Source organism: Puma concolor, chromosome A3, assembly GCF_028749965.1.
Source record: "Puma concolor isolate L17-30 chromosome A3, mPumCon1.1.hap2, whole genome shotgun sequence".
In the NCBI taxonomy this organism is placed as follows: Eukaryota; Metazoa; Chordata; class Mammalia; order Carnivora; family Felidae; genus Puma; species Puma concolor.
Window position 1 is genome coordinate 45,956,144 of NC_141669.1, and position 26,277 is coordinate 45,982,420.

The following is a 26,277-nucleotide window of genomic DNA, read 5'->3' on the forward strand; positions in this document are numbered from 1 at the left end:
TTTCAGTGAAAGAATTATGTCTCCAGGTTTAAACAGTTCATTATGGAAATAAGAACTCTCAACCAAGAGAATCCAAAGTTGTATGCATGGGAAAAAAATTAGTGAGTAGTTCATTTCTCTTATTAATTTACAGATTAAGGGTAAAACAGTGTCTTAGAGTCTCTAGTAGACGCTGATACTACGTGGTATAGGAAAACACTCAAAATGTTAAATTATTGTCTCTTAGCTGGTATGCATCTAATACTTCAGGAGGAAATTCTATGTGTCTGTCAAAGCATTTACTTTTGAGTCAAGAAGAATATAGTAAGATCCATGAATTATATGGCCCTATTGCAGTCCTTCTTTTGCTTTGTAGAAAGTTCTTTGGTCAGAAGCAATATCTTGATGGTGAATAAGGGACCCCAAAACCTCCTGATGTTGGTGCTAGAAGAAGCATTGGAGTAGGAAAAGCAAGTTCAATATCCAGAATAATTTTCAGTTCCAGTGAAGACAAAATCATTTACTGTTGCAACCTGGAAAAAGTCCAAAGGAATCAATCTAATACCAGGTGGCTTCCTGGACTCCCCAAGGAATGATGCCAATCAGGGTCTAAAGTTGACCTCTGCTGTTGACTCCTGTGCAAGGATGGTAGTCAAATAGCTTTGGTAAGAGAAGGTCCGTATTGTCGAGGTTTTTGAAGAACTTCTGTGATACTTTGCACATTAATGCATAAATTAAGCACTGAGAGAAAGGCTAGGAAATTGCTGCCTAGATGATACGTGTGGTCCAGATCCTCATGTATGTTTGTTCTCTCAGAGTAAAGCACTGCTGTTTGGCTTCTGTCATTCAGGAATCTCATCTTTTCCTCTGAAATCAGGGAGCCTATTTTAAAGTTGGCCCTTTGCAATGTCATCCCCTGCCAATAAAAGAAAGCTACTACAAAACTCATTTTACTTAACCTTATTATGGATATTTCCAAAAATATATAAAAGATGAGGAATGGTATAATTAATCCACTCTTACATATCACTCAATTTCGACAATTATTAGTTCCTTACCAATCTTCTTCACTCTATATTTGTAATGACCCACTGAATCAGAGAATTTTTGAAGATCCTGGTACTTCCCTCACTAATATATTTCTCAGTGTCTGAATGGAGTATTCTCTAGGCTCATCTGGGGACCATACTGGGAGACGACCAAGTTGCAAATAATAAAAACACTCTGTTATTTCTACCTTTCTAAACCTTGAAATATTTCTTCATTATGCCAGGGCAGCTGTATATGCTCAATATCATTGAATACAGACCACATTAGAGGTTGGTGTGTCCACAGCTGAGCCACCCCATCTACTTAAGATACCACATTGAATACAGAATCTCTGCAAACTGTCCTTTGTTCCAAAATCCTTAGAATCCATTCTCAAATATATTCCCCAAGTTTAAGCTAATGTGAGTACAAAATAATATACTTACAATTATTTTTTATGTATAAGTCATATACCCATGGATAAGATTTTATATTTTCCCCCTAATGTATGCCAAAATCTGACTCAGTTCATAAGTTCAAAGGCAATGAGGCATAGGGGAGATCTGTCTTAAGACTAGACATCCACTTGGAAAGCAATTTCCTTATGGAAGGTTACTGCAGGGTCTCCAAACAGTCAAAGAGTAATAGCCATCAATACGAATAATTATTTCTGCTAACAATGGAATTTCAAGGAAATTTGTGGTTTCAAGTTACTCAGATTGATCCATGTCTGCCAAGATGTGCCTATGTCAAACCCCAGAGTTCAATTCTTTCCAATAAATGCTCTACATTTCACACAAGATAATGTGTTTCAATTTTCACGTAAGATACTTGGGCCATGAATTCAACTTACATTATAATTCTGGAATTTTCACTTTTTTTTTTTTAATTTTTTTTTTCAACGTTTATTTATTTATGGGACAGAGAGAGACAGAGCATGAACGGGGGAGGGGCAGAGAGAGAGGGAGACACAGAATCTGAAACAGGCTCCAGGCTCCGAGCCATCAGCCCAGAGCCCGACGCGGGGCTGGAACTCACGGACCGTGAGATAGTGACCTGGCTGAAGTCGGACGCTTAACCGACTGCGCCACCCAGGCGCCCCTGGAATTTTCACTTTTAAATTTGAGATGGGATTTGGAATCTCCCCTACAGCTATAATAAATGAGAGATTATTTTAGGAGCACAATAAAACCTCTATGACTCCTTGACTTGCCTAGAACTAAGAGATTAAAACACTGGGCTTATCAGTTTCCTTCAAAAAGTAATCAAATACAGTCTCAAAAAAAAAAAAAAAAATCTTGCCTCCAGCATTTATAGTCATCATCACTACTATAGCAGTTGAATACATTAACTACTTGGTTTCCCAGACCTTTGCCTTCAGTAAGCCTTTCATTTAAAGCAGTAACAGGGGCGCCTGGGTGGCTCAGTCAGTTGAGCGTCCGACTTCGGCTCAGGTCATGATCTCACACTCTGTGAGTTTGAGCCCTGCGTCGGGCTCTGTGCTGGCAGCTCAGAGCCTGGAGCCTGTTTCAGATTCTGTGTCTCCCTCTCTCTCTGACCCTCCCCCATTCATGCTCTGTCTCTCTGTCTCAAAAATAAATAAAACGTTAAAGCAGTAGCCAACAACAATCTGGTAAACGTGATACCACTGTATGTCATGGGTTAGCAGTAACCCATTTTCAACTGGTCCTAAAGCCAGCTTTATTTTAAAGATCTTTAAGGTACATAACCCAAGAACACGTTTACTGAAGTCTGTTTTCTGGAACCTGAAAAACCCATAATCATTCTAATGGTTTCACACAATGGTCTTTAATTCGGGGCTTTAATTCAGGAACAGTATTATATATTTATTAGAAAGTCTGAGAGAAATAAAAAAGGGATGAAGATGAAGTGTACCAGAAATTAGTAATTGCTGTCCGTGGCTATTTATTTATTTATTTTTTCAATATATGAAATTTATTGTCAAATTGGTTTCCATACAACACCCAGTGCTCGTCCCAAAAGGTGCCCGCCTCAATACCCATCACCCACCCTCCCCTCCCTTCCACCCCCCATCAACCCTCAGTTTGTTCTCAGTTTTTAAGAGTCTGTTATGCTTTGGCTCTCTCCCACTCTAACCTCTTTTTTTTTTCTTCCCCTCCCCCATGGGTTTCTGTTAAGTTTCTCAGGATCCACATAAGAGTGAAAACATATGGTATCTGTCTTTCTCTCTACGAGAGAGAGACATTGCTACAAAGGGCCATATTTCATTCTTTCTCATTGTGTCCATGGCTATTTAATCTAGTTCTTGGAGAACAAAAGAAATAAGATGGTGTAACCGGAGTCCAGAAGAACATACATTGCTTCCCTGCTAGGGTGATGTCTAGATATGCTAACACCATGGAATAGGGACCTGATGTTTGTGCTGGACCATGGAAGAGGAACCAGTAGAGATGAAGCTGGACTGCAGACGGATAAAAAGGATACAGTTGCTCAAAAATACTGCCAGAAGAACAAGAGAAAAGAATCATTTCTGTATTCCTTCAACTATTTGATGCTATACTGGTGTCATTTGTTGTAAGAATCTAGTAGACATCAGCTAGGAAGGAAGGCTAAGGAACGTACTTTGCAGTCTTCTGTACCCAGAATTTCACAGCAGAGAAGCTGTGAGGTGAGAAACAATGGGGAAATACACACTGTGGGCAATAAGATTTCTTTTTGTGTATAAGTCATTTCTGTGTATTTCTGTATTTAGGTCATTTCCTTTTGGGTAAGAAAGATTTTGTGTTTGTCACCCCCTACCACAGTTAAATATAAAAATCTGACTCATTTGTTAAGTACCTATATATAAGAAATATTTATATTCCATAGAAACTGTGGCAAATAAGAATAATATTGATACCCTAGAAATGGAGACAGATGAAAACCATACAACAAATAAATGTCATATAATTTTCAGTGTTGATAAAAGCTATGAGGAAAAGTAAAGTGTGGTAAAGAAGTAGAGAGAGATAGGAATTGGTAGAGCCTCTTAACAGGGCTATTTGAGAATTTCTGGGAAAGCAATGGATGAACACAGATGTGAAAAACTATATGAGTGTGATGGTTAATTTTACGTGCCAACGTGTGTTTTTGGATAAAATTAATATTTAAATCAGTAAATTTTTAGTAAAAAGATTACCCTTCATAATGTGGGTAGGCCTCATCCAATCAGTTGAAGGACTGGATAGAATAAGAAGACCAGCTTCCCAGAGAAATAAGGAATTATCTACTAGGTGCCTTCAGAGTTCATCTGCACCAGTGGCTCTCCTGGGTCTCCAGAGTTCTGGCCCATACTACAGATTTTGCCAGCCTTCATAATCATGTAAGCCAATCCTTGTAATAAATACAGATACAGATATATTTCTTTATGATATGTAAATATGTAGTATATTTCCTTATTACATAAAATATAGAGAGAAATACTTTTAAAATAGAAACAATAGTCTAAATAAATAAATAAATAAATAAATAAATAAATAAATAAATAGTCTTTTGGTTCTCTCTGGGGAACCCTTCTAATTCAGTGAGTGGTACTTGCCAAGGCTCTATGTAGGAGTATTCTGGGCATAAGAAGTAGCAAATATCAAGGTACTGAGGTAAGATCAAGCTTGTAGCATTGAGGGGACATTGAAATGGAAAAGTAGTAATATTAGTGGATAGGAGTTCAGTAAGGCAGAGAAGAGCAATAGCACATACGGCAGGTAAGATCTAGAGGGGCCACATTATAAAGAATATCTGAGGTTGTGGGAAGAATTGAGGATTTTATTCTTATTTTGATAAGAAGCCATTGAAGTGGTTTCATTAGAGGAGTGACACATCTGATTTTATTTTTCAACAGATCACCATAATTGTTATAGGGAGAATTGACTTAAAGGACCCACTCAGAGGCACAGACACAAGGTGACAAGATATTGTATCAATGTAAGCAAGATATGGTGGCTTTGTGAAACCCATCCTGCCTCTCATCTTTGGGTTATGTGACCTGATTTCTTTTGTTGTTGTTGTTTAAGATAGTTTGAGCTGAGTTTTCTATTTTGTAGCTATCATGATCCTAGCTGATGCAAACTTTGGTATCAAGTGTGTGGTGCTGAATCAAGGTAGAAGGAGGTCAGTGAAAAGAATCCTCCCTCCTGGACTAGGAAGTTGATGATTTTTTTTTTAATTTTTTTTTCAACGTTTTTTATTTATTTTTGGGACAGAGAGAGACAGAGCATGAATGGGGTAGGGGCAGAGAGAGAGGGAGACACAGAATCGGAAACAGGCTCCAGGCTCCGAGCCATCAGCCCAGAGCCCGACGCGGGGCTCGAACTCACGGAGCCGGAGATCGTGACCTGGCTGAAGTCGGACGGATGCTTAACCGACTGCGCCACCCAGGCGCCCCGGAAGTTGATGATCTTTTTTAAGCAGTTATACAAGACCTGGCTAAAATGACATCTCTACTCCCTTAGGAAACAACCATGTACTTACAGAAGGTGAAATATAGGGTGACTGACATGAAAAGATGCTCAACATCACTCATAATCAGGGGAATATAAATCAAAACTATGATGAGATACCACCTCACACTTGTCAGGATGGCTAAAATTTACAAGAAACAGCAGGTGTTGGTGAAGATGTGGAGTAAGGGAACCCTCTTGCACTGCTGGTGGCAAAGAAGGAACTGGTGCACTATGTATGCACCAGTGGAAAAAAAGTATGGACATTCCTCAAAATAACTAAAAATAGGACTACCCTACAATCCAGCAATTGCACTATTATGTATTCACCCAAAGGATAAAAAATACAGATTTGAAGGGGTACATTTACCCCAATGTTTATAGCAGCATTATCAATAATAGCCAAACTATGGACAGAGTTCAAAGGTCCACTGACTAATGAATGGGTAAATATGTGGTATATCTAGATCTAAATATATAGATAGATAAATATAGATATTATTCAGTCATCAAAAAGAATGAAACCTTGCCAATAACATGGATCGAGCTATAATGTATTATGCTAAGCAAAATAAGTCAATCAGAGAAAGGCAAATACATAATTTCAGTCATATGTGTGATTTAAGAAACAAAACAGATAGACATGTGGGAAGAAGGGGGGGAGAAGAAAGGGAAACAACCACAAGAGACTCTTAACAATAGAGAAAAAACTGAAGGTTGATGGAGGGAAGTAGATGGGAGATGGGCTAGATGGGTGATGGTATTAAGGAGGGTACTTATGTGATGAGCACTGAGTGTGTATATAAGTGAGAATTGGTGAATTCTACTTCTGAAATCAATATTACACTGTATATTATCTAATTAAAATTTAAATTACAAAAAAGAAATATAGGGTGACTGAGAAAAAGATCAGACAGTCAAACTTGGATTAGTCTTCTAGCCTTTGGTGAGGTTTACAAGAAAGATCCATAATGGCTTATTTAAAATTAAAGTTTTTGAAAATAGGGAAGAAAAAGAATGGGAGAAAATATCATTTTTTTTGCTATGTATGAACTGAAATCAAAATTATTTCAAATCCACTTCATATGGAGTTTGTTAGGTTTGGGAATGCCCATTCTCTACCCCTAAGCTAAAATCTTTGCTAACAGAGCAGGGTGGTGGGAGGCCTAGAAGGTAACAAGACTGAGAAGAGATGAGCCTAACTCCTCAGACCTCTGTCAAGAAAATTTTGCTAAGCAAGTTTCACCTGATGAAGTGGTTAATCATGCCACAGAGGTGTGGATGGAGTTTAATCTGGGGTAATTATGAAAGTTTTGGTGCCCTTTCACCTAATTTTTTTTTTAATTGCTCTGAGGCAGAGGTCAAAATGAAGGCGCCATTCAATTTCCAAGGGAACTGGCATTGCATAGAAGCTTGTTGCTAAGAGAAGGAAATGATCAGAGTCAGACTTTGACCAGATTAACTACCGTGTGTGATTACCATGCTTAGAAATTTTTAGACGCAAAATTCAAAAACTATTAACTTTTCAATAGAACTGTAAGGCAAAAAAAAAAAAAAAAAAAAAAAAAAAAATCCATACCTAGCTAAACATTCAGGTCTTGATTGCTCAAATCCAGAACAATCTCTATAGCCTCAAATTGGTACCAATTGGGACTGGACTGCAAATGTAACACAATCACTAGAAAGGACAAACTCTCCAATGTCCATTTTAAATATGATTATGGAGGAAAATGGACCAAAAAAAAATTGCTAAAGGTAGAACTGGGTATAGGGTGCCTAGGCAGCTCAGTCGGTTAAGCGAATGACTTTGGCTCAGGTCATGATCTCACGGTCTGCTCAGTCCATGGGTTCGAGCCCCATGTCAGGCTCTGTGCTGACAACTCAGAGCCTGAAGCCTGCTTTGGACTCTGTGTCTCCCTCTCTCTCTCTCTGCCCCTCCCCCACGTGTTCCCTCTCTCTCAAAAATAAACAAACATAATAAATAAATAAATAAATAAATAAATAAATAAATAAATAAATAAATAAATAAAAGTAGAACTGGGTAATGTGAATTTGGCTGACCAAAGATCTCATTTCTCTTGCAGATCATGAGATAATTGATATTCCTATTCAAGTGGACATGATGTATACTATCACCCTGTGACCCCAGTATTTCTTATCCCATTCATCCCCTTTCTTATTGGATGTTGATTTTATTCATTGTTGTTATTTATTTTATTAATGGTATCCAGTTACATTACTACCACAATATGCTGGTATGGATACTATCAGCAAAATATAAATAGCTACATCTGGACCTGAGGGGAGAGAATGGATGAAACTTCAGTTTGTCTCCTTTGGACATGGACTGTCTTACAAGTGCATAGATAAGAGGAAGGATATATGTGAACCTTTGGTGATTAAAACAAGTACTTGTTAGTATTGCTGAGTGCATACTCTTTATCAGTCTCCTCTCTTCCTAACAGTATGACTATTTTCATTCAAGGTGTCCATCTCTCCCCCATATAATCCTGTGATAAGTGGACATTTTCCATCCTAAATTCCAGTTAATTATCAGCAAAAGAATGATTTGTATTCCCTTCCTGTCACAATTGATTTAAGTACCTAGACATAATAACAAAGACATAGTATTCCTCTAGGCACATTTTTGTTTTTTTAAAGAAATAGCCATGTGTCTCAATTCAGGCTATGGCAACAAGTGAAGGTTTGCTGGGTATTTTGGGGAAACATTTTTCCAAATTTTAAATCCTGATTTTCTTCTAATGGATATCATGGTAGGTAGAAGTAAAACCAGGACTGCCACAGCAATTGTGCCACTATGATGAGTACATTCTTGGAACAAAGTCAAAGGAAAAAGGGAGGCACAGTTTAAGGCACTAGAAAAAAAAACAACAAAACAGAACAGGGGCCACTTCATGAACCTGCCCCACAGTATAGTTTTATATAAGCCAAAACAATTCTTTATTGTTTTCAAAAGTTCAGAGTGGATTTTCTGTCTTGTATCCAAATTCATTCTAACAATGGAATACAAAGTTAAGAATCAGATGACATACAAATGCAGATTATAAACCTGATTCCTGGAGGAGTTGTGGCCTGAAATGAAACTGAAAGTTAAATGAAACTGAAAGTACTATGCCAAAGATAAGGGAGAAGAATTGTTGGACACTAAATGTTATTCATGGTACTGTAGTACCTTTATTTAGTGTGGGATCTCCTAGTGGAACATAGCCTAACTCCACATCAGTAAGAAAAGAATTAGTGATCACAGGTGTGCCTTGGTTAATTTCAGAACATTGAAGGGAGTGAGTTTACATGACACTGAGAAATTTAAAGTCATACAAAGTTTAGTTGACACCATCTGATGTAACATCATTCTGTACAGAGCAAAGAACGGGAAGGACAGAGAACTTACAACCTTTTGGTGATTCTGGATGACAGGTGATATAGAAGATGAGACCAGCATGAACAAATGCTAGGAGTGGTTGGGTCAATATAAACACGGCAGCAAATAGAGCAATATGGTAAGCACAAAACTAAGGACACAAAATCAAAAGCCTAGGGGTAACTGAATCAATAAAGCCAGAAATGTGTAAGATAATAAATGGCAAGTAGCAACTGACGTCAGCAATGGTGTTAGAGGAACAGAGGTGTTCGGGGCTGTGCTGAGAAAACACACATCCCATTTAAGGAAGATGCTGCTCCTCAGCTCATTTGGGATCCTTCCCTGCAGGACTATGTGCTGACATTACCAGAGCTTCCAATTTATGATACACTCTGGAACTCCAGATTTTATGAGAAACCTCCTCATTTTACAATGTTGACAACTAGAGGTGCCTGAGTGGCTCAGTCCCTTAAACATCTGACTCTTGATTTTGGCTCAGGTCATGATCTCACGGTTTGTGAGATTGAGCCCCATATCAGGCATTAGGCTCTGGGCTGACACCACAGAGCCTACTTGGGATTCCCTATTTCTCTCTCTGCCACTCCTCCCCTCTCTTTCTCAAAAGTAAATAAATAAACCTTAAAAAATAAAATATTTGCAACTAATTCAAATCTAAAACACTGTGTAGACCTACAATAGACAGGCCAAACACACACACACACACACACATACACAAGAAACAAAACCCACAAGAAATCTAACATATCTGAATGCTGAATTAGAACCTAAAACTATTAGTTTCCCACATATGCCTTATGGGAAATTTTTAGGAACTAATATTTCTCTTGGTAAAGAGATGATTTTTGAAGTTCGATAGTTCCTACAGTTTTACTTATTTCTTCTTTTGTTGCTGTTACACGTAAGAAGACTTAAGTTTAATAATTTTCCTTACAAATGTCAAAATGGCTTAGTAGGAGGGTGCCTGGCTGGTTCAGTCAGGAGAGCATGCAACTATTTATCTATGGGTCTTGAGTTTGAGGACCACATTGGGTATAGAGGTTACTTAAAAATAAAATCTTTATAAAAAATGTCATATAAAATTTGAATCATTATTATAAAATTTTATCTCCTTCCATATGATATATAAAAATGAAGATGAAGCTAAATAAATAGATCTTTAAGAATATATATATTATATATTAGATAAAAGGTTAGTATCCAAAATCTATATAGAACTTGTCAAACTCAACACCCAAAAAACAAATAATCCAGTGAAGAAATGGGTAAAAGACATGAATAGACACTCCTCCAAGGAAGACATCCACATGGCCAACTGACACATGAAAAAATGCTCAACATCACTCATCATCAGGGAAATACAAATCAAAACCACAATGAGATACAACCTCACACCTGTCAGAATGGCTAACATTAACAACTCAGGCAACAACAGATGTTGGCGAGGATGCGGAGAAAGAGGATCTCTTTTGCATCATCGGTGGCAATGCAAGCTGGTGCAGCCACTCTGGAAAACAGTATGGAGGTTCCTCAAAAAACTAAAAATAGAACCACCCTACAACCCAGCAATTGCACTACTAGGCATTTATCCATGGGATACAGATGTGCTGTTTTGAAGGGACACATGCACCCCCATGTTTATAGCAGCACTATCAACAATAGCCAAAGTATGGAAAGAGCCCAAATGTCTGTCAATGGATGAATGGATAAAGATGTGGTATACATATACAATGGAGTATTACTCAGCAATCAAAAAGAATGAAATCTTGCCATTTGCAACTATGTGGATGGAACTGGAGGGTATTATGCTAAGTGAAATTAGTCAAAGAAAGACAAAAATCATATGACTTCACTCATATGAGGACTTTAAGAGACAAAACAGATGAACATAAGGAAGGGAAACAAAAATAATATCAAGACAGGGAGGGGGACAAAACAGAAGAGACTCATAAATATGGAGAACAAACTGAGGGTTACTGGAGGGGTTGTGGGAGGGGGGATGGGCTAAATGGGTAAGGGACATCAAGGAATCTACTCCTGAAATCACTGTTTCACTATATGCTAACTAATTTGGATGTAAATTTTTAGAAATAAAAAATTAGATTAAGTTAGATACCCATAAAAAAAGATTTTACAATTAAAAAAACAAAAAAGAATATATATTACATATTCTATAATACTATGGAATACAGTATTATATATACTATAATTATATAGATAAAATATATATCTATATAATACTATGGAATATAATTCCATATTACTAATATATATTATATATAACAAAATACACATATTTTAAATATATTTAACATTATAATATAAAATATATAATATAAAATAAATATAAATATATAATAAAATAAAAATAAAATTATATATATAATAAAAGATATATATAATATATTTTCTGTATTGGAAAGTTTGAATTTTTCCAACTTTCAAAAAACAATTATACTTATAAAGCATCCATTCTTTGAAGACCCATTGTCTAGCATACAGTATCCATTTTAAAGTCAGAATATTTTTAGACTTTTTTACACTGATATAAAATAACTGATTAAAAATGAAAAATTTGTATATTAAATATAAAACTAAAAATTCCAAATCTTACAAATGCAGAGAATGTGCTAAAATCAGTTGTTTTTGATACCCTCTGCCTTTGGTTAACAGAAAACACTTGCCAGAATATTATTTGTTTTGATTGCTTTTTTCCCACATAAGGTCTACAACTGAATAGTTTTTAAATTCATGGAGCCATGCAACACTACCATCTACTTTTGGCACATTTTCATCACCCCCAAAAGACATCCTGTATCCATTAGCAGTCATTCCTTATTGTACTCCCCTGCCTCTGCACAGTCCCAGACAACTTCTAATCTAGTTTCTATCTCCATATGATTTGCCTGTTCTGAACTTTCCATATAAATGTAGTAATAAAATATGTAGTCTTTTGTAATTGTCTTCTTTCACTTACACTGCTTACAAATTCCATCTATGTTATAGCAAGTATCAGTACTTCATTTTTATTAACGAACAATATTCCTTTTTATGGATATACCACATTTTGCTTATCCATTCATCAATTGATAAACACTGGGTTGTTTCCACATTTTGGAAACCATGAATAGTGCTGCTATAAACATTTGTGTTGTTTTTTTGTGTGGTTGTGCTTAAATTCCTTTTGGATATACATATAGGTTAGAATTGCTGGGTAACATGGTAATATGTTTATTTTAAGGAACAGTCACAATGTTTTCCAAAATGACTGCACAATTTCATATTCCCATCAGAATGTACAAGGGCTTCAATTTCTCCACATCCTCCTTAACACATGTTATTTTTCTTTCTGACTTTAGTCATCTTAGTGTCAATTAGCTTACTGAGTTATTGATTTGCATCAACTTGATGCATGATGATGTTAAGCATCTTTTCATGTGTTTATTGGCAGTTTATATATCTTCTTTGGAGAAATGTCTGTTCAAATCCTTTTTCCATAAAAAAAAAACCATCTTTTTTACTATTGAGTTGTAAATGTTCCTTTTATATTCTGGCTATGTATCCCTTATCAGACATAAGATTTGTGGATATATTCTCCCATTCTGTAGGTTGATTTTTTTCACTGTTTTGTTGATATTATTTATAACTCAAAGTTTTTAATTTTGATAAAATCCAGCTTATTTTTTTTGTCACTTATCTTTTTAATATCATATCTAAAAACTATTGCTTAATCCAAAGCCACAAAGATATATGCCTGTGTCTTCCTCGAAGAATGTCATAATTTTAGCTATTTCATGTATATCTATGATACATTTTGAGTTAATATTTGTCCAGTGTAATCAAGGGATATTTATTTATTTATTTATTTACTTATTTATGTACAGATATAAAATTTTTTGTATACAGATACGTGCTGGTCCTACCACTATTCTTTCCCTCATGGAATTCTCTTAGCACCTTGGTAGAAAACCAATTGGCGATTCAATAAAGTTTTTATTTCTGGAGGCTCAATTCTAATCTATTGATCCATATCCATCCATACGCCAGTACCACACTGTCTTAATTACTGTCGCACTATAGTAAGTTTTGGTATTGGAAAGTCTGAATCCTCCACTTTTGCTCTTTTTTAAGACTGTTTGGACTGTTCTGGTTCCCCTACATTTCTATTTGAATTTTAGTATCAGCATATCAATTTATGCAAAAAAAAGGCCTCTGAGATTTTGAAAGAAATTGTATTAATCTACAGCTTATATTGGGAAGTATTGCCTTTTTATTATTAAGTCTTCTGATCCATTAACAGGGACTATGTTTATATTTATTTAGGTCTTTTTAAATTGATTTCAACAATATTTTATAGTTTTCAGAATGCAAATATTGCAATTATTTTGTTAAATTCCTGATTTTTAACTTTTCAATTACACTATAAATTAAAATTTACCTTAATTTAATCTTCAGATTTTTTATTGTTAATGTATAGATATACATTTGATTTTTGAGTACCAATCTTCTATTCACAATATTATTAAATCCGTTTATTATTTTTAATAGTTTTTGGTGTGGATTTCTTAGGATTTTCTATATGCCAGATTGTGTCACCAACAAAGTGAGAAAATTTTACTATTTCATTTCCAATCTGGACATATTTTATTTATTTTTCTTGACTAACTGTCCTGGTTAGAATTTCCAGTATGGTGTTGAATAGCAGTGATAAGAACAGATACCCTTATTTTGCTCTTGCTTTTAGGGGATTAGCTGTGGGTTTTTAATACATGCCTTTTATGACGTTTAGGAGGTTCTTTTTAATTATTTTTTTCATGTTTGTTTATTTTTGAGAGAGAGAGAGAGAGACAGAGCATGAGCGGGGGAGGGGCAAAGAGAGAGAGGGGGACACAGAATACTAAGCAGGCTCCAGGCTGAGCCATTAGCACAGAGCCCAATGCAGGGCTCGAACTCATGAACCACAAGATCATGACCTGAGCTGAAGTTGGACTCTTAACCAACTGAGCCACCCAAGGGCCCCTACATTAGTTGATTTTAGATAATAAACTAACTTTGCATATCTAGAATAAATGTCACTGGGTGATGATGTATAATCCTTTTTTATATTTTTCTAGGTTCACTTTTTTGGTATTCTGTTGAGGATTTTTCCATTCTATATTCATACAGATATTAGTTTGTAGTTTTCTTTTATTGTATGTCTTTGGTTTTGCTATGAGGCCAATAATGGCTTCATAGAATTAGTTGGGAAACATTCTATAAATTTTGAAAAAGTTTGTGAACAATTTGTATATATTATTTTCATATATTTGATAGGTTTTTCATTTTTAAGACTTAGCAAATTATGAAAGTTCACATTTAAATCCCTCATTTGTTCTTACACTTTTTTGGGGGGTGGTTATAAATCTTGTATTTTCAAGTATAGCAATCACTTTTGTATGTGGTCTAAGCAGTGTTTTATCTTGCTTAAAACAGTTAAATACTTTCAATATTTCAAAACATAATTATATATTTTACATATTTGATTTCCTTCATAAAAACTTAATTCTTTCATTAAGATATAAAACGTATACAAACTATTAAACCGTTCTTATAAATATAATAAATCTATAAATACAATGAATGTAAAGTTCTCTTAGCCCAATGTTCTGAGTAAATATGATAGTATTTAAATAAAATCTCATGTCCAAGTTAATGTACCATAGTTTCACATTTGAAACGTAGAATTAAGGGATACCTAGGTGACTCAGTTGGTTAAGTGTCTGACTTTATTTCAGCTCAGGTCATGATTCCATGCTTTGTGAGTTTGAGTTCTGTATCAGGCTCTCCATTTTCAGCTTGGGATTCTCTGTCTCCCTCTTTCTTTGCCCCTCCTCTGCTCTCTCAAAAATAAATAAATAAATATAAAAAAAAAGTTAAGTATTGTTATTCTTATAGACATTATAAAGATATAAATTTTATAAATATAAAATACATAATACCTCAATATGTAATCTTAATATAAATATATAAAACAGCAAATATTCACAGATATTATTTAAGTACAAAAAATATTACAATTTTGATTATCTCAAAATAATAACTACTATGATTATGAAGTATTTCCCCTATGGAAACAAATATAGCACCTGTGGAAGCTAGATATAAGTGTTTTGTCTCTTCCTAGTGTTTCTCCTATACAGCAATGACTGCAAAGCCAAAGTCTACATTTCTAAAATATCTTTGCAACTAGGGTTCTATGTACAAAATTTGTTTCATCATATAGATGTCCTTAAATCAGATTTAGATATCTAAAATAAGAAAAGGCCATCTTCTTACTGATTTTTCTACTACTGCTTAAAAGCATGGTTGGCAGAATTGTCTTTTCAGTCGTCCAGATTCAAAACACCAGCCCTTTGGATTTGGAGAGGGAATCGTTGAAGCAACAGTAGCAGCTTCCCAATGCCTTGTTCCTTTCTACAATAGTGTGATCTCAAAATCAACAGTTCTAGTGGTGGGTCCAGGTTCTTTCTCTCTTTGATGGAAGCAGAAATTATAACTTCTCTGGAAGCCCAGTTCAGGGTCAATATTCTGGGAAGCTTTTCTTGTGGCTCAGCCTAGAATCAAGCCCTCCATTTCTTCCAGGGATTGTGTAAGGTCCCAATCCCCTGTGCCTAACACAGTTTGTATTTCTTGCTCTTGAATTCTATTAACTATGGCATCTTGAACCTCAATCTTCTTGGCATTTGAGGATACTTTTCCAAGAAAGATGGCATAGACTGTTTAAATTACCCAAGATTACTAACTGCCAAAGATTTCATCTGTGTATGAGACGGAGAACAGCAGACACTAGAGCAATTCTTCTATTTTCCAGACTGTCACACTCACCCCCTTTTTATAGTCATTTTGTCATGGGCTTCAAAATGATGTACAAATTGAACTATAAATAAAATGCATCCTAATTAGAATAAAATAATAATATAATGAACTTACATTGTAAGAAGCAAAGATCCAACCAGTGCAGAGTAGGCATATACTAAATGTTATTGAAAGAAAAGCTAGTAAACTCTGAGTAGTTCTCACATCTCAATCTCTTCTACTTCTACAATCACTTTTGGGATTTCCTTAACCATATCTGTTCTTTGGTGGGAAACTTCTTCTAATATAATTATCTATACTTTAACAGAAATTGTATGTACCAAGACAATTCATACAACCATTTCTACTACTATCCATGATTCATGTGTCATATTAGGGCACTGAGGAATAAAGAAGTCATATTTTCCTGGACTCTACTGGGAAATGTATCCCAAACTCCTGCTCCTAGAAAATTTCCGAACCAACCTGGTTCTTCTAACATCTTTTTCTCTAAGGGATCATAAAATTTCTCAAGACCCACAGAAAACATAAAATCTTTCAGAATAAATATGTCTTCTTCAAAATGTATCATTTCTGACATAAACTTTAAAGCCAAAAGCCTAAGTATAAGAAGTCCCAAAATTTCAAATCTTTGCATCTCAAATATACCAATAACCAGGGCACCTGGGTGGCTCAGTCCGTTGGGCATCTGACTGCAGCTCAGGTCACGATCTCACAGTTCATGAGTTCGAGCCTCTTGTCAGGCTCTGCGCTGACAGCTCAGAGCCTGGAGCCTGCTTCAGATTCTGCGTCTCCCTCTCTCTCTGACCCTCCCTGGCTCACACTCTATCTCTCTTTCTCTCAAAAATAGATAAACATTTAAAAAAAAATTTTTAAATATCAATGACCAATGATCATATTCTTTTTCTGCATTCTATGAATGCAGAGGATATATATATATATATATATCCCTCATTGCTTAGTTGTCTGAATGGTGGATGTCATGTTTTCATCGGAAATTTCTGGAAGTGAAGAAAACCTCAACTAAAATCTCAAAATACTAAATATATAATATCTATGTATCTATATATTATATTATATTATATTATATTATATTATATTATATTATATTATATTATATTATATTATATTATATATTGATGCAGTTTAACATAGAATCCCTTTCCTATGAGTCCCCATAGCCCTGTTGACTCACATGAACTATCATTAAAAACTCAGGATTAAACTTAAAATATCCAATGACAGGTGGCCACAGAGGAGTAGCAGAACCCACTCCCCAGAGTAAATTGAAAACCCAGCCCAGACACAGAATCGTTCACAGTCCAGAGGTTTCAAGGCACAGGATCAAAGAATATGCCAAACTTTGGTATTTTCATGCAAGCCTAAATCTTGATTCTATAGAAGGGGTAAGAGAACAAGAGGTTGTAGGAAGTATGTATACTATACATATTCAGAAAGTAGTATCAAGATCTGGAAATACCGCAGCATGTCTCCACAGAGAGTTTAGAAATATTGGAGACAAGACACAGTATATTTTATTGCTGAAATTTGTAAAAACTAAACCACGAAATGAATGAGCTGGGCTCAAGTCCTAGAGTATTAAGAAGCAAACAGTAGAGTACTGAGTGAGGATCAATACATAAAATGAAACTTATGATCATGATGAGATGGACATTCATTGTAGAGGGAACCAGGACCAAGAGGCAGGAACAGATCTTGAATTCTTGTGCATGCCCACTCTTGCCTACTCTTCATAAAGGGAATACTGATCTGATTGGGTCAGATTGCAGAATTATGATTTTGCCACAGTTATGTATAAATTGCATTACAGTTATCAGAATTCCATAAACATAAACATGCCTCACTCTGTTTTTCATTTTCTCTAATTCTCTGGCATGTCTTTTCACTCAAGCAATAGAAGGAACAAACTGACTCAGGGTCTGCATCCCTAGAGTAGATGTAGTTTTCTTCTATTTTCTTCTGTAATGAAAATGACACATCATTTAGGGGGGTACTAATTGGTAAGATTTCATGTTTTGTTAGACCTTAGCCCTAAGTCCCATGTATCAGAAAGCCCTGCATTAACTATGATCATATGCCTAGATCATAATAATTAACTGATGCTTTGTTTCTCATTTACCATTACTCTTATTTAAATATAACTTTCCTTCATGAAATAATGGAGAGGAAGGATGGCTACAGTAAAAAAGAAAAAGATCCAGGTATCGCTGGGTCCCCTGACTATAATATCATATTAATATCATCTAATAGGGCTCAAATATTTTATGATTAAAATATAGTTTCAGGGCATATTTGGTGCCGAAAGATCATAAAAGAGGACAGGAGTTGATATGATTTGGCATAGATAAGGAAATCATAGGAATGAATAAAAGGACAGATATATTGAGAATAAGAGAATGAAGGGGACCATAGAAATATGCTTACATTTAAGGGATCAATAGGAGACAAAGCGACAAGAGAATAGAAGCAACCAGAGAAATACAGAGAGACCCAAAGGAGCCATGGAAGTCAGGAAAGGAGAGAATGTAGAACAAAGGAATTGTCAACTCAGTTACATGTGACAGAGATAAAGCAGAGGATGAGAACAGAAAAAAGGCTAATTAGATTACAATTAAAATATTACAGATAACTTTGGATAGGGAATTTCAGTAGAATAATGGAAGTATAAACAGTTGCTTAGAACTGGAATTGAAACAAGAAAATACAGGCTAAAAGCTTATGGCAGAGCAGTTGGGAAAGGTTTTTTGAGGAGGGACATGAAAGTGATAAAACCAATGACATGGGAGTAGAGTCAAAGGAAGAACATTATAGGATTAAAAATACTTTTGGGGCACCTGGGTGGCTCAGTCAGTTAAGCATACGACTTCGGCTCAGGTCATGATCTCGCAGTCTGTGAGTTTGAGCCCTGCGTCAGGCTCTGTGCCAACAGCTCAGAGCCTGGAGCCTGCTTTGGATTCTGTGTCTCCCTCTCTCTCTGCCCCTCCCTCGCTCATGCTCTGTCTCTCTCTGTCTCAGAAATAAATAAACATTTAAAAAAAACTAAAACCAAACACTTTCAAGGAATTGTTGATTGAGGACAGTGGCCCAATAAAAATATTATAAGTAATTCTACAGAAGCTATAGTGGAATCCAGCAAGATTCTGAAGGAGCTAAGTGTCACAGATGAACAATGTCTATACATGTTCCAGTTTACTGGCCTAGCAATCTCATTAGATATTCCATTAAATAACTTGGTTTTGGCAGGTCATGGTCATTGCCAACCTATATTGGCTGCTAGTAATCATTTCTGTCCTCAAAAACTAGCTGTTTGATCACCTATTGTATACTTTTTGCCCAGAGTCAGTGACACACTTACTGATCTTCACTGCAGAGTAGATAGAATTCTGTCAGAGAGCTACATGTCTTAAATTGTATTTTCTCTTAACAACGTAATATTTTGCTTTGAAGATAAAGAAACTGGATCATAGAATGTTACTAATCCCCCATTTAAAAAAAAATTAATCTTTATTTATTTTTGAGAGAGAGACAGAGTGTGAGTGGGGGAGGAAGACAGAGAGAGCGAGACAGAAAATCCGAAGCAGGTTCCAGGCTCTAAGCTGTCAGCACAGAGAGCCTGATGCAAGGCTTGAACTCACCAACCATGAGATCATGACCCAAGCTGACATTGGCTGCTTAACCGACTGAGCCACCCAGGTGCCCCTACTGATCCCCAAATTTTTAAACACTTAGTGTCAGAACCTGAGCCTAGCCATACTTTCTGCTTTATTATGAAGAATTTTACTTTAGTTTTTAACTCATTATTTACTTACTTTTCACATCAAACTTTTTCAGTTACCGATTGCTAGATAACAAATTATCCCCCCACAACATGGTGGCTTAAAGCAACCATTTGTTATTCTTTCTCATGGTTTTCCGAGTTGGCTGAGCTCAGCTGGGTGGTTCTCACTTGGGGTTTGTCATTATAACTGTCATTGCAGTTATAATGGGAGTGATGGCCAAGGCTGGAGTTATTAAAGGCTGAGGTGGGTTGCATCCAAGATGGCCATCTTACATGATGCTAGCTGAAAGCTGAGAGCTCAGCTGGGGATGACCATGAGAGCACTTGCACATTGCCTCTGTGGGTGGCGTAGGCATCTCCCAGCATGCCATCTGGGTTCCCAGATGGAGCATTCTAAATGAGTACTTCAAGAGGTCTGAGAAGAAGCTGCAAGATTTCTTAAGAGCTAGGCTCAGTAGTCCCAGAATGCCCACTTTATTCTATTGATTAAGCAAACCACTCAGAACATCTCTAATTCAAGGCTAATGAAATTAGTCTCTACTTCTTTTGTGAAAATCAGCACGTATATAGACAAGAAGGAATTGATACAGTTCGTCTTAGAAGAGCTTCTGTCACTCCTATTTATGATTAAAACAGCTAAAGATAGTTATTTTACAATGTATAGAATATTCCCAATCTTTCTTTCCCCTTGACTTGTTATCAGTCTTGCTGATTTGATATTCATCATCAAATCTACTATTACCAGATCATGAAAACAGAAACTGGTTACATTTCTAAATAGTTAAGATAGTTACATATTAGCACATTTGTTAAACTATTTTAGAATTTTTGGCTAAAATTAAAAAAAATGACTAGTGTATTTATTTGCTCATAATATTTTCCTCTTATTAATTTACATAATTAAGTAGCAGCTTCAGGTAACTACGTATTCTTTCTGTATATGATGCTACCTATAGAAAGCATGATTTAAAAAAATACTTTTCCTCAGTAAAGTTCCTACTAAAGAGCTTTAAAATATTTCTTATTTATTTATTTTTTAAGAGAGAGGGAGAACATACACATGCACATGAGAGTAGGGGAGGGGCAGAGAAAGAGGAAAAGAGAATCTTAAACAGGCTCTAAGCCCAGCACAGTGCAGATCCCAACACTGGGCTCAATCTCACTACAGACAGATCATGACCTGAGCCCAAATCAAGAGTCAGATGCTTACTGGACTGGTCCGTTAAGTTAACCCAGGTGCCCCAAGAGCCTTAAAATTTTTGCATTTAAATTATACAATCAATACTAAAGTTAGTATTAACTGACTTTTCAGTCCCATCAGTACAGTGAAATTAGTTGAAATCATGCTTTTCTTTTATTTGAGTATTAATGGTTATAAATGGATTTCTCAGCTTTCCACTGCCAAGAATTATTCCACTTTACACTTGTAACACATCACCAAAGAAATTCATCAGGTTGCCAGAGTTCAACATTTTTTTCTTCTAGAAAATAGTTTATGAGATACACAGAATGAAAACATTATTAACTTCCTATTTCGGGGAGAGACGACTATGCATGACACTTCTACCATGAAAATCACATCTGAAAGCCAGAAGAGATCCATGGGACTGAAATAAAAGTAAGAGTTGCATATACTGAGGAATGAGACCCTACTTAAGTTAGTGGGGAATCTTGCCTCCTTCAATCCCACCATCTGGTCTACCCAAGCATAAAAGTCAATGTTATCAAGTAGAGAAAGCAATGGCTTGGCAGTCTATGTTGCAGTCAATGTGTATCATGGAATTCTTGTGCTTCTTTTTCCTCATCCAAACAGGGTTAATAAAACCTTTATTTTAATATGGTCATTAGGATGATCAAGTGAAATGAAATGTCAAAGCAATTTGCAAATTTAAGAGCACTATAAAAATGCAGTGTCTTATGATTGTCCCCAAATAAATTTGTATTGTGCATAATGCATAGTATGTTAATTTGCTAGGTAGAAACACTTTTATTAAGCATGAGTGGCAACACTCTAAAGTGAATCTTCAAAAGCCACTGATTTCTTGGTATCCCCTTAGTTTAAAATAGCTCCTCTATTAGATTCACAGTACCCAGATAAATTGCATGCTGTGATTCTATCAGCTGCTTAAATTAAAAAAAAAAATTATTGTGTTTTTTTCTTAGTATAAAAGCATTGCTTGACCAGAGTAGGAAAATTTAAGTGTATAAATAGGTTTTTGAAAAGAAGCATATTATGCTACTATACAAAGTGAAAACTGTTAAACATTTGGCCTATTTCTCTCTATATAATCTTCATATAGATGTAAACAGAGACAGAAAAGGAGATAGAGATACATGGCACATCTGTTTCATTTCTGGCTCTTTTCATATAGCAATATAACATGTTCTAGGAAAAAAAAAAGTATAGGGTTTAGAATCTCCCCTTTCACAAATTCCTGTCAAGGCAGGTAATTTAGACAGAAAATTTCTGTTCTCATCAGGAGAAACAATAAAGCACATCATTCCACTAATGGAAATCTTAAAGAGTTTTCAAGCAACAGTGAGATATGAAGGGTGAAGAGGGAGAAAGCAATGTGCCACAGATCCACCATGCTACTATGGAGGATGGTCTAGTATGGTCTACTATGCTTAGGGTAGCTCACAGCCACCAGTTAAGCTCAGAGAGATCTCACCTGTAAAAGCAAACCTTGTCCAACATACCTGGGAGAAGCCTGCCCATCTTCTTTTTTTTTTTTTTTTTCAACGTTTATTTATTTTTGGGACAGAGAGAGACAGAGCATGAATGGGGGAGGGGCAGAGAGAGAGGGAGACACAGAATCGGAAACAGGCTCCAGGCTCTGAGCCATCAGCCCAGAGCCTGACGCGGGGCTCGAACTCACGGACCGCGAGATCGTGACCTGGCTGAAGTCGGACGCTTAACCGACTGCGCCACCCAGGCGCCCCAAAGCCTGCCCATCTTCTAAGAGAACTGACTCGTTCAGAGGAAGTCCAGCTGGATTATATCTTCTTCTAGCCGGGACCCTCAAAAGAAAACCAACCATGCTTTTTTAAAAAACTTATTGCTTCTAGTTATAAATAGCAGGAAAATCTTACATTTAGTTTCCATCCATCTGTGTGATTCAAGTGTAGGAGTCAGACCGTTGACCATAAGTCCACATACTCTGAAGTCAAGGTAAGGTCTGCAAAAAGGAATTAGCATTCTATATAACTGCTCATGAAAACGGTATCAACTAATGTTTTCAAACAAACTGTAAATGTGCTTTTTTATATAAATGCTTTTAATGTTTTGTTCTATTTTATTTTATTTTATTTTTGAGAGGACAGAGCGTGAGCAGGGGAGGGGCAGAGAAAGAGAGACACAGAATCTGAAGCAGGCTCCACACTCCAAAGTGTCAGCACAGAGACTGATGCAGGGCTCGAACTCATGTACCGTGAGATCATGACTTGAGCCAAAGTCAGATGCTTAACTGACTGAGCCACCTAGGCACCCCTGTGAATGTGTTTTTAAATGAAGAAGTCTCTTGCTTGCTGAACTTATAATTATGGTGTTTCATGTTGACATTCAAAATGGCTCCTTTGAAGACTATATAAATATTACATTGAATGACCTTCTTTTATATATTCACATGGTTCATAGTTTCATCTTTTTTTAGTGGGGACTTTTTTAATCTCTGAAAAATCTCAGTGTTCTTCAGCTCTTTCCCTTTTTTATGTATCTCTGTAAGACTTATCACCATTTAAATACCATATACCCACACTATACCTAAGGTCTATCATCTTCCCCAAGCCCATTTGAACATAAGCTCCATGAGGACAGGAATTCTTGTCTGTTTTACTTATGTGGGTGTTCTCATGCCTAGAGCAAGCCTGGTACATAATATGTAATCAATTCACAGTTGTTGAGCAAAGGAGTGAACAAGTAGACTTATGGGATTTGGTGCAACTTTATGTTTGCCTTCCACTGTCTCTTTAAATTTATTGTGTGGAGCTGGTTTATATCATTTCATTCCCCTGAGTAAAATTTGTGTGTGGTTCTATAACCCTTCTGATTGTTCTTAGGTAATATAATGCCCTCTGGTTCACTCTGAGTCATAAAATAGAGTTGTTGTTGTTGTTGTTGTTTTTCTCTCAGTCAGAAATTCATATATCCAGTTCAATGTAATAATCCCAAACTCAAAACCATGGTTTAAAAGTAGGACTTCACTCCTCCCCCAGTTTGAGCCTGATGAATTAGAAAGAGGAAAATGTTTGGAAAGGTAGATTGTATCACTCTGTACTCAATATATTAGGTTTTCTCGGGGCGCCTGGGTGGCGCAGTCGGTTAAGCATCCGACTTCAGCCAGGTCACGATCTCGCGGTCCGTGAGTTCGAGCCCCGCGTCAGGCTCTGGGCTGACGGCTCAGAGCCTGGAGCCTGTTTCCGATTCTGTGTCTCCCTCTCTCTCTGCCCCTCCCCCGTTCATGCTCTGTCTCTCTCTGTCCCAAAAATAAATAAACGTTGAAAAAAAAATTTAAAAAAAATGTATATATATATATATTAGGTTTTCTCTATGTGGTACTCTGTCCTTGAAAGGATTAAAAATCCCACCCTTTTGAACTCAGGAGCATTGAAGTGGCATTGTGTAATTCGGCCCCTGCCTCCCTTCCCACCCTCCCCCACCCCCGCCCCTGACTGTGGGCTGGATCTTGTGACTTACTTGAAATAATAGAAAAGTGATATGACATCACTTCCATTATCATGTTATAAAAGACTATAACTTCTATCTTGCTGGTATTATTCTTTCTTTGGCTCTTCATGCATGCTTGTGCTGGTAGGAGAGGGATATCTGGCAAGGAACCGAGGGCAACCCCTAACCACCAGTCAGCAAGAAACTGAGGTCTTCAGTCCAACAGCCCATGAGGAACTGAATCCTGCCCATAATCACCGAGTAAGCTCAAAGGCAGATCCAGTCCCATTTGATATTTGAGATGCTGTGGCCCTACCTGACACTTTGCAGCTCTTAAGAGATCCTAAAGAAGGGAATCAACTATGCTATGACTGATTATTGGCCCATAAAAGCTAGTATATAATAATTGTGTATTGTTTTGAGCCATTAAGTGGTGGGGTATTTTGTTATGCAGTAATAGGTAACTAATAGACAAGGAGATTTGCTTTGGACAATGAAACATAAAGGAGACATTTGTTATTTCTACCAGAAGTTTTCAAAGTCAGTATATTGCTAAACATGTTTCTTTTTGCTTTGCCTTGTTGGCTGGTGTTCCAGATGGAGGCTGAGCTCTGCCATCAAGACACATGGAGCAGAGCCACAGCCAATTTTTAATGGACACACAGTACAAGTAAAAAATAAGTCTTTGTTATAGGCCACTAAAATGTAGGGATTATTTGTTACATCAGCATACTCCAGCACAGGGTTGTGCAACCTTGGAACTAATGATATTGTGCTGGGTAATCCCCTGTTGTGAGGGGCTGTTTTGTGTATCGTAGGATGTTTACCGGATCTCTGGCCACTAGATGCCAGTAGCACTGCCCACACACTTCCCTGTCCAAAAGTGTCTTCCAACATTGTCAAATATCCCTTCAGGGACAAAATCATCTTTGGGTAAGAACCACTCTTCTCGTTTATCCTGACTGATAAGATCAGTTTTCCCTCATTCTCATTGTCTGCAGCTCTCTTGGCATAAATGAATTCATTTGTTCTGGCTAGTTTCTGGTAACTCTTTCTTTAGTCCCTTTCTGTCATAGTTTTCTTACCTCACCAAGTAAAACTCTGAGACAGGAATGAGAACAATCTGATGGTAACATTCTTGAGTATGCGGTGCACATATGGTTCACAGAAAACAGCTTTGTCAGGGTAAAACTTGGAAATTCAGGATGATCCTGATGTGCCACCACCAGAGTAGCTGAGCAGTCGCAATTCCTGACCCTTTACATTTCTGGGGCTCAATCCAGGAACCAGCCCACCTTTTCCAAATCCCTGGTACATAGTTCAAACTCTCTAAGTGATGTAGCTGAAGTCATTCCTACTAGGTTTGAGGTCAGGAGAAGGAATCCTCCAACCCTCTGTATGTGGTGAAAGAGGTAGGAGCATCTCTCCAAGGAAATGTACCTCTCCTTTAATCTCCAACTCCTAATCCTTTTAGATCTTTGTTGTCAGAGATTAAAATTACAAAATTTCTGTTCAGAGTTTTTTAGAGTTTTTGTTCACTTCATTAAAAAATCCTTGATGACCTTCCATTTAGAATGTAGTCTCTACTGTTCTGAATCTTCAGCTGAAATTAACATAAAAGTTCATTATAGTATAGTATCCATTAAAATAATTTATCGTTTTCCTAGTTAATACATAATATTTTTCTATTGTGAAGAATAAAAATCTTACTCTGAGTCTATGCCATGATATGATCTCCTTAGCTCAGCTGACTGAAAGTGTCATTTCCACTTTGGATTTAATCTGGTATGAATGCAAGATTTCTCTTTGCTATGTAATATATATTTGGCCTCATCCATCTAATAAATCTCAGCATACTCTTCAGTTGCTTCTCTCTTCCTCCAAACTTTCTATCTGTCAAATCAAACACTGCCTGGAGTGCACTCAGAGGACAAAGTCAGTAGCACAGAGGAGCTTCAGGACTTTTCTATCTGGCCTCCTTTTTTTTTTTTTTTTTTTTTTTAAGTTTTGCAAAGCTTGTCTATCATTAATCTATCACAGCTCTATTGAGTTTCAACTGATATACAAAAAATACACATATTTAATACACATA